The sequence below is a fragment of the Oncorhynchus kisutch genome, linkage group LG13 (assembly GCF_002021735.2).
Source record: "Oncorhynchus kisutch isolate 150728-3 linkage group LG13, Okis_V2, whole genome shotgun sequence".
NCBI classification, from domain to species: Eukaryota; Metazoa; Chordata; class Actinopteri; order Salmoniformes; family Salmonidae; genus Oncorhynchus; species Oncorhynchus kisutch.
This window is the reverse complement of record NC_034186.2, coordinates 50,237,373-50,247,273: the sequence shown is the minus strand read 5'-3', so window position 1 is coordinate 50,247,273 and position 9,901 is coordinate 50,237,373. Positions and strand designations below refer to the sequence as shown.

The following is a 9,901-nucleotide window of genomic DNA, read 5'->3' as shown; positions in this document are numbered from 1 at the left end:
CCAACAATGAATGCAACCGTCTACAGGGTCTACTCTGTGAGGATTTGGATGTGGTTGTTATGTAAAAGTGTATGTGCCCATTTTATACAGTTATAAATTTTAATTTACAACAAACGAATGAAGATGGTGAGTGAGTGAGTGAGTGAGTGAGTGAGTCAGTGAGTGAGTCAGTGAGTGATTGAGTGACTGAATGACTGACTGACTGACTAAATGTGTGACTGTGTTCTTACATACTGTATAATGTGTGTGTGTGTGTGGGGGGGGGGGGGGTTCAGTAGCTTGGTTTGGAGCTTTGTCTGGCGAGAGAAAGGCAGGCAGTGTGTGTGTGTGTTTGTGTGTGCATGCGTGCAGGCCGGCGCAGAAGGGATTGAATGTCTGGGCTTCAGGGCTCCCTTCCTGCCTCTATCGTGATATCTCCAAGACGCTTGTCAAACTCAAGGAGAAGGGAGACGGAAAGGGGAAAAAAACACTTCGTACTTGGATTCTGTGTGATACTTAAATCTGCCTCCTTTTGTGCCTCTTTCTGTCCTCTCACAAAGAGAGTTGCTAATCCGGAGCTCAAAGGAGAGCTGGCTTTTCCTGTGTAATTACAGATGCAACGCAACACTCTGTCTGCCAGGCAATTACAGCTGCCACACGGGAGAGATGGAGGGATAGAGAGAAAGTAAGGGGAAAAGGGGGAAAAGAGGTGAAAACGGAATGATATTGAGTTCAGTCAAATTGCTATCAAAGGCATGTCTTTGCCACACACACACATGAACCCACACGCACACACACAACATATGTTTTACTATCCTTGTGGGGACTTAAAATTGATTGCCATTCAAAATCCTATTTTCCCTAACCTCAACCCTAATTTTAACCATAACCCTGACCTTAAAGGGAAATTTCATCGCTGCTCTTTCCCTGTAAATGTCTATTAATATGCTATTAACATATATGTGTCATAAAAATCGAGAATTTCCTCCCTACACGCAAATAAGAGCATTTCTGCATCTCACTGGTAGAAATGGGCCATCTAAATTTCCTGGCTGTAAGCAAACCACAATATTCATAATTCATTGAGATTTCACGATGTAGTACCGCCCCTGTCAAGGTGGATCCAATTGAGAATGGGTATCAAAAGGTAGCTAGCTAATGATGCCCCCTGGATTAGCCATTCATCCATAGAACGTCAGCTTGTAAATAACTATTTATTTTGTATTTTTGTGTAGAGAACAACTGGAACATTTTGTCATGGTGTGGTGCTCAGTACTTGGATGTGCAAACTACAAGCAAGCACAGGCTGTTGGGGTAACGTTTCATTGGTTACCTTACTAAGAAGTCAAGCAGAGGTAAAGTAGATAATTTAGCTAGCTAACTATATTTGTTTATCTAAACCCAAATCTAGTTTGCTTTCATTCTGGCTAGACATTCCAAAGCAAATCACTGTAATTAGCCAGCTTAATTGGGCGATGTCATTTGTAACTTTGCAAGCTAACATTAGCTATGTTCGGTTACGTTAGCTACAGACTACCGGACCATATCTAACCGTTAGCTAGCTAACTAACTACCGCAGAGGCTAACATGACTGGCCTATGTGTTCTATTCACAGAGTCCAATTCCATCAACATCTATAGCAGCATAAACATCGAGCTAAGCACCAGGACCCTTTGCTAAATCTTTCCATGACTCCATGATGAGCAAATAAATATACTGGAGGTAGGCATAAACATGGTCTGTGTCTCGCTGTCATAGTTGGTGTGTTTTATATGTAGACTATAACTTATAATGTCGTTTTTCTGTATTATGGTATTATGGTATTATGGTATTGATTGTTTATGCAAAGCTTGAAGTCTAAATTGAAGAAAATCTGAGTTATTAGTAAGGAGAGAGTGGTGGTTTAAATTTGTGAAGTTTAGTATGCATTATCTATTGACAGGAGGAGGATGGGTGAATATAGTACAGTGTTTGAGTGTGTACTGATGCACTAAAAGTAGTAAAATGTTGGCTAATCACTGACTGACTAGTGTATGTCCTACAGACGAATCATGCTGCTGCTGCTCTTAGGAAAAAAAGATTGCAGTCAGAGTGCAGTATAACTGCAATTATTTTGCAATTACTGCATCCAAAATAGCACAGTTGACAGCAGTTACTGCACTTTTACTGCAGTTTTAATATATATATATATTTTGTTAGGCCTGTAGACCCATTGGATGAAAGCTTTCAGCCTGGAACACGTTCAAGCTCAACATCATCTGACTCGGATGAGAAAAAGACTGCACATGGCTGGCAAGAGCCAAAGTGTATAGTCTATGAGTTAAAGGTCTGCTGCCATTGCCCAACACAAAACGAGGTTCACGCTGCTTGGAAGAATCAGCCAACACAACATCCATATTCATTTAGACTGATGTTGTAGTATAATATAGAATGCCTAGTATGCTCACAGCAGCGTTGTGGTATAGATATTGCTATCTATTGTGCCTTCGGAAAGTATTCAGACCCCTTGACTTTTACCAAATTTGGTTTGTAATGGATGTGAAATAGCTAGCTAGTTAGTGGTGGTGCGCGCTAAATAGCGTTTCAATCGGTGACGTCACCTGCTCTGAGACCTTGAAGTAGTGGTTCCCCTTGCTCTGCGGAAAAGGGCCGCGGCTTTTGTGGAGCGATGGGTAACGATGCTTCGTGGGTGACTGTTGTTGATGTGTGCAGAGGGTCCCTGGTTCGCGCCCGGATATGGGCGAGGGGACGGTCTAAAGTTAGCATTATTCTAAAATCCCCCCCCCACCATAATGACAAAGCAAAAACCGTTTTTTTGAAATGTTTGCTAATTTATATATATATATATATATATATATGAAATATAACATTTACATAAGTATTCAGACCCTTTACTCAGTACTTTGTTGAAGCGCCTTTGGCATCGAACTGGGTATGACGCTACAAGCTTGGCACACCTGTATTTGGAGAGTTTCTCCCATTCTTCTCTGCAGATCCTCTCAATCTCAGTCAGGATGAATGGGGAGTGTCGATACACAGATATTTTCAGGTCTCTCCAGAGATGTTCGATCGGGTTCAAGTCCAGGCTCTGGCTGGGCCACTCAAGGACATTCAGAGACTTATCCCAAAGCCACTCCTGCATTGTCTCGGATGTGTGCTTAGGGTTGTTGTCCTGTTGGAAGATGAACCTTCTCCCCAGTCTGAGGTCCTGAACGCTCTGGAGCAGGTTTTCATCAAGGCTCTCTCTGTACTTTGCTCCGTTCATCTTTCTCCCGATCCTGACTAGTCTCCCAGTCCCTGCCACTGAAAAACACCCCCACAGCATGATGCTGCCACCACCATGCTTCACCGTAGGGATGGTGCCAGGCACCTCCAGACGTGACGCTTGGCATTCATGCCAAAGAGTTCAATCTTGGTTTCATCAGACCAGAGAATCTTGTTTCTCATGGTCTGAGACTCTTTAGGTGCCTTTTGGCAAACTCCAAGCGTGCTGTCATGTGCCTTTAACTGAGGAGTGGCTTCCGTCTGGCCACTCTACCATGAAGGCCTGATGGTGGAGTGCTGCAGAGATAGTTGTCCTTCTGGAAGGTTCTCCCATCTCCACAGAGGAACTATTGAGCTCTGTCAGAGTGACCATTGTATTTTTGGTCACCTCCCCGACTAAGGCCCTTCTCCCCCGATTGCTCAGTTTAGCTGTGCGGCCAGCTCTAGGAAGAGTCCTGGTGGTTCCAAACTTCTTCCATTTAAGAATGATGGAGGCCACTATGTTCTTGGGGACCTTCAATACTGCAGAAATGTTTTGATGCCCTTCCCCAGTCTGTGCCTCAACAGACAGCCTGTCTCATAGCCCTATGAACAATTCCTTCTTGGTTTTTGCTCTGACAACTGTTGGACCTTATGTGTGTGTGTGCGTATGTGTGTGCCTTTCCAAATCATGTCCAATCATTTCAATTGACCACAGGTGGACTCCGATGAAGTTGGCCAGAAATGCTGTTGTGAGCATACTAGGCCAGCATCCCGGAGTCGCCTCTTCATTGTTGATGTTGAGACTGGTGTTTTGCGGGTACTATTTAATGAAGCTACCAGTTGAGGACTTGTGAGGCATCTGTTTCTCAAACTAGACACTCTAATGTACTTGTCCTCTTGGTCAGTTGTGCACCGGGGCCTCCCACTTCTCTTTCTATTCTGGTTAGAGCCAGTTTGAGCTGTTTTGTGAAGGGAGTAGTACACAGCTATGTACGAGATTTTCAGTTTCTTGGCAATTTCTCGCTTGGACTAGCCTTCATTTCTCAGAACAAGAATAGGCTGACGAGTTTCAGAAGAAAGTACTTTGTTTCTGGCCATTTTGAGCCTGTAATCAAACCCACAAATGCTGATGCTCCCGATACTCAGGCCAACACAACGTGCCATTGGAACACAGGAGTGATGGTTGCTGGTAATGGGCATCTGTACACCTATGTAGATATTCCATAAAGAATCTGCCGTTTCCAGCTACAATTAGTAATTTACAAAATTAACAATGTCTACACTGTGTTTATGATCTATTTGATGTTATTTTAATGGACAAAACATGTGCTTTAAAAAAAAAAACAAGGACATTTCCAAGTGACCCCAACCTTTTGAACGGTAGTGTACTGTATAAAAACATAAAGATATATATTATACAACTTTTGAAGTTAATGCAATGCCATTGTTAAGTGAGAATCACTCTGGAGAAGGGCGGAACAGCTCCTATGGATGTGAGCATGAAACAGATTTTAAATTCATTGTCTAGTGATATGAAGAACCATTTCAAAGTAGAAAGGTGTAGGCAAGAGATTTGGGGAAAAATACAGAAAATGTCACGTTCTGACCTTCGTTCCTTTGTCTTTTGTGTTAGTTTGGTCAGGGCGTGAGTTGGGGTGGGTAGTCTATGTTCTTTTTTCTATGTTGTGTTTATGTGTTTGGCCTGGTATGGTTCTTAATCAGAGGCAGGTGTCGTTCGTTGTCACTGATTGAGAATCATACTAAGTTAGCCTGTATTCCCCATTTTAGTTGTGGGTGATTATTTTCTGTTTAGTGTTTCTTCATCACCTTACGGGACTGTTTCATTTTTTCACGTTGTTGTTTTGTTCGGTGTTCAGTTGTTTTATAAAAAATATGGACACTTACCACGCTGCGCATTGGTCCTCCTCTTTTTCCACCAACGACAGCCGTTACAGAGAATGTCTAACTCCTTGACAACGACACGTTGGTCTTTAACTGCTTTAGCCGAAGTAAGAAAACGGGATGAGAAATTATTTCCCGGGGAATCATGACAAGACATTGCAGAGAGATAAAGATCGTTTGAGAGCTCTTGGTGAACAGATAAAAACATTTTGAAAGGAGAAATTCAACAATTACAGGCAAGGGTCGTAAAAACAGACTTTGCTCCAACATGTGGACCCTTTGTTCCCTCAATCTACCCTCACACTGAGTTGCGCAAGGCAGATCGGGTTTCAAGCATCTGGTCAGCATTGCCTGGCATTGAGTCAACGGATACTGACAGCGGTGACGAACAATGTCTTAGGCCAACCAGAACACAGGCTGTAAAAGGAAGTAAAGACAAACCTCTGGTGACTGTACACCTGCATTGCTTGCTGTTTGGGGTTTTAGGCTGGGTTTCTGTACAGCACTTTGAGATATCAGCTGATGTACGAAGGGCTATATAAATAAATTTGATTTGATTTAATCACACACAAATCAGCATCTCCAAAACAGTTGGATGAATTGTCAAAACTGTTGAAACATCCATGAGACATGGGTATTAAAATATGGGACATGGGTATAGTTGAAAAGACACATTCTGCTGACATGTTGTTCATACTGATTGTTGGAACAAATGGTCAACTGTGTTGGAGGCTCCTATCATCATCTCACTATGTGGCACACCATGTAATCCAATTACTCTGATGCTTCCTCCAGAAACCACATTACTAGAACACGACTGTTGTGAGTTGGTTTTGGATCAGCTCTCTGATGGGTTTATTAAGAGTCATCCGTTGGAAAACCCTGCGTTTATCTTATACACAGACGGATCAAGCATTGTGGAGCAGTGTGTGAGGATGGCAGGCTGGCCAGTTACTACAATGGACAATGTGATAGTGACAGGCATGTTACCTGCAGGAACATGAGCACAGGTGGCGGAATTGGTGGCATTGACAGAAGCATGCAAACAGGCTGAAGGAAAAACAGCTAATAAATACACAAACTCAAGGTATGCTTTTGGTGTTACCCATGATTTTGGGAAAATATGGAAAAACAGACGATTCATGGGAGTTCCTGTGAAGAATGGACCAGAGGGGATGGTTCTACTGAATGCTCTCCAGTTATTGGACAAGGTGAATTTTGGAAATGAAAGCACATGGAAAACTCTTTACCGACGAGAGTAAAGGTAATGATCTGGCTGACAGAGCTGCCAAGGCAAATATCAAGAGAACATCTCTGTCACCTAAACTGATTAGGACATACATCTTGGATACATTGCAACACATTAGAGACATGCAAAGCAGTGCACCAAAATATGAAGTGTGGGAATGGATGGCTGCAGGATGCAAACTCAATCAAGAAGGTGTGTGGAAATACAACCTGAGATGTGTAGCGCCAAATGCACTCTTACCCTACTTGGTGACACAGATCCACTCTTTGGGACACATTGGTGTGAACAATATAGTTTATCGTTTTTGTGGGCAAATGGTGTAATCCTGGTGTGCGGAAAGAGGCTGAGGCTGTTGTGGCGAATTGCAACATTTGTATGGAAAACAACACCCAAGGCCCGAGTGAAATTATAGACACGACGAGCGCCTGTCCCACCAGGATCCTTCAGACATCTACAGCTTGACTACCTCACGCTGCCCAAATGTAAAGGACACGAAGATGTGCTGGTTGTTGTTGATCGTTTCTCACGATGGGTTAAAGCCTACCCTACTAAGAAAGGAACTGCACAACACACAGCTAAAATTCTGATTTGAGAAATCGTAGACAGAAAAGGAGTCGTGGGGAATAACTCCCGAGGGGGGACATGACGCAATACCAAGACAGTGGGTGATGGTAAAAAAAATATGTAACAGACACATTAGGGACAAAATGAGAAGGTCCTTATCAAGTTTTGCTCATAACGAGTTAAAGTCCAGGGAAAATCACGATGAATACATGTCACTCATTGCAAGGTTGTCCATTTTGATAACAAAGTGGAGCCTGGAGAATAAATAACTGATTGATTAGCAATCGGGGGCCAATCTCGGGTGAAGAAGCATAGTAAGATGATCAAAACTTGATAAGCTTCTATGATGTATATCGCAGTCATCATATTAGGGATATCTAGGTGAAATTTCAACTTTTTCCTGAACATTGGGACATGCTTACTTAGGGAAATCTATGTGAAATATAATTTTCTCTTGAAACAAGGACATGTCACTTTCACTCTTTTGTTTCCTTTGTTACAGGTTATGAGAATCTACCATCTGAAGCTGAAGCAATATTCCTTGACCCAAGGACTGTACTTGAAATGATACAAGATCAGTCCTTATCAACCAGTGGAACGGAAGAAGAATTCCTCACTACCAGCAGACTGTCCGAACATAATTTCTAATAGTTATCTATGTGGGTTTGATACCAGTGTGGAAGAGCTGGTCACTTTTAAAATACTTGCTAATTGGACGATTTAATATTATTGTCTTCCTGCTTATACATGATGTGGTAGGAATCGTAAGCGACATCATCATTACACATGTCAATACTTATTTTATATAACTTTGTTTGAAATCTATTTCTTATTGTAAAGCAAGTAGAATATGCCCTTTGTGTTTTACAGAAATGCAAGGTGTTTAATGTGAATGATTTTATGCTTACTGCTAATGTTTTTTTATACTTTCTATTTTTTCATGTTTTCTATTGTTTTCTAAAAATACATTTAAAGTATATTTATTTTAAAAATGGTCTAGGGGGGAGTGTAAGAATATTTAGAAGATAAATACACAATGCAGAGGACTAAAAGCCAATAGAGTACTAACGGTCAAGAGGACTAAAAGCCAATCGAGTACTAACGGTCAAGAGGACTAAAAGCCAATAGAGTACTAACGGTCAAGAGGACTAAAAGCCAATAGAGTACTTACGGTCAAGAGGACTAAAAGCCAATCGAGTACTAACGGTCAAGAGGACTAAAAGCCAATCGCGTACTAACGGTCAAGAGGACTAAAAGCCAATAGAGTACTTACGGTCAAGAGGACTAAAAGCCAATAGAGTACTAACGGTCAAGAGGACTAAAAGCCAATCGAGTACTAACGGTCAAGAGGACTAAAAGCCAATAGAGTACTAACGGTCAAGAGGACTAAAAGCCAATAGAGTACTTATGGTCAAGAGGACTAAAAGCCAATCGAGTACTAACGGTCAAGAGGACTAAAAGCCAATCGAGTACTAACGGTCAAGAGGACTAAAAGCCAATAGAGTACTAACGGTCAAGAGGACTAAAAGCCAATCGAGTACTAACGGTCAAGAGGACTAAAAGCCAATAGAGTACTAACGGTCAAGAGGACTAAAATCCAATAGAGTACTTACGGTCAAGAGGACTAAAAGCCAATAGAGTACTAACGATCAATGGAAATTGTTTTTTTTTTCTGTAGTAGGGGATTAATGATCAATGGGTGTCACGAGAATTTTCAATCCCAATGATAATAACAATCAATCAATAGCTTTGACAAAATCCCCGAGGTTTATAAGACCATGGGTTTAATAATAATTAGTCAAAGACTCAGCTTAAGCAAAAGGTTAGTACAGTTTATACACGAGAACGTTCTAAACTCAATAATAGAAAAACATCAATTTTATTGCTGCGCACATACTTCCACACACAAACAGTAGGTATCCTACGCACATACTGTATCACTACCCAGCCGACAAAGATTAGGGAGACCTTGAGACGTACTCCCTGTCCTCCCAAATCTCTAGTCAGGTCGGTACCGAATTTTGCTCAGACAGTCTGTGTTTAAGATACGATAAAGACATATTGTACAGATACATTGTTTTACCCTAATTCTGACTAAAACTACACTCACAGATATATAATTTTACTGACTAAAACTACACACATCATTAGTGTCACGTTCTGACCTTTATTTCCTTTGTTTTGTATTCATTATTTAGTATGGTCAGGGCGTGAGTTGGGGTGGGCAGTCTATGTTTGATTTTCTATGATTTGGGGATTTCTATGTTTCGGCCTAGTATGGTTCTCAATCAGAGGCAGGTGTCATTAGTTGTCTCTGATTGAGAATCATACTTAGGTAGCCTGGGTTGCACTGTTTGTTTGTGGGTGATTGTCTATGTTGATTGCTTGTTTCAGCACAGTTCGCATTAGCGTCACGGTTGTTATTTCGTTTATTGTTTTTGTATAGTGTTTCAGTGTTTTCTTTATTAAAATTCATGATGAACACATACCAAGCCGCATTTTGGTCCTCAGATCCTTCTCGCCTCTCCTCATCAGATGAAGAGGAGGACGACCGTGACAATTAGAATAATTTCATGATTCTAATCAATTTTATACAATTATATGGTTTGAGGGTGGAATATTCGAATCATTAATTTAAACATATAAATGCCATTATCAATGGGTCAGAGACATGGGAGTCCGGGACTCATAGCTACATGGTAAGTTCTCATTGGTCCAAATTGTTTATACATTGAGCCTGAAATATGCTACTTGTTATTTGGCCATTGTCCCAGCTAATTGCAAGGAATTCTAATTGGTCAACCACAGGCTAGGGTTGGGTTATAAAACTACATCCTGTCCCTTTGTTCTGTGGAGAGAATCACTGAGGAGAGAATCACTGAGGACCGGGGAGAATGAACATCTACCTCCCCGCATGATTTGTTCTCTTTGAATAAACCTATTTTCCTCCCCCTGATTTGC

General features: G+C 41.4%; 1 long non-coding RNA gene across 1 annotated transcript; it reads left to right on the top strand.

Moving 5' to 3' along the window:
• Positions 1–1,106: 1,106 nt before the first annotated feature.
• On the top strand, positions 1,107–9,428 carry LOC109901512 (uncharacterized). Its single transcript, XR_002256741.2, has 3 exons — positions 1,107–1,334; positions 1,595–1,701; positions 7,443–9,428. It is a non-coding gene; the product is annotated as an uncharacterized LOC109901512 (long non-coding RNA).
• The last annotated feature ends 473 nt before the right edge of the window (positions 9,429–9,901 follow it).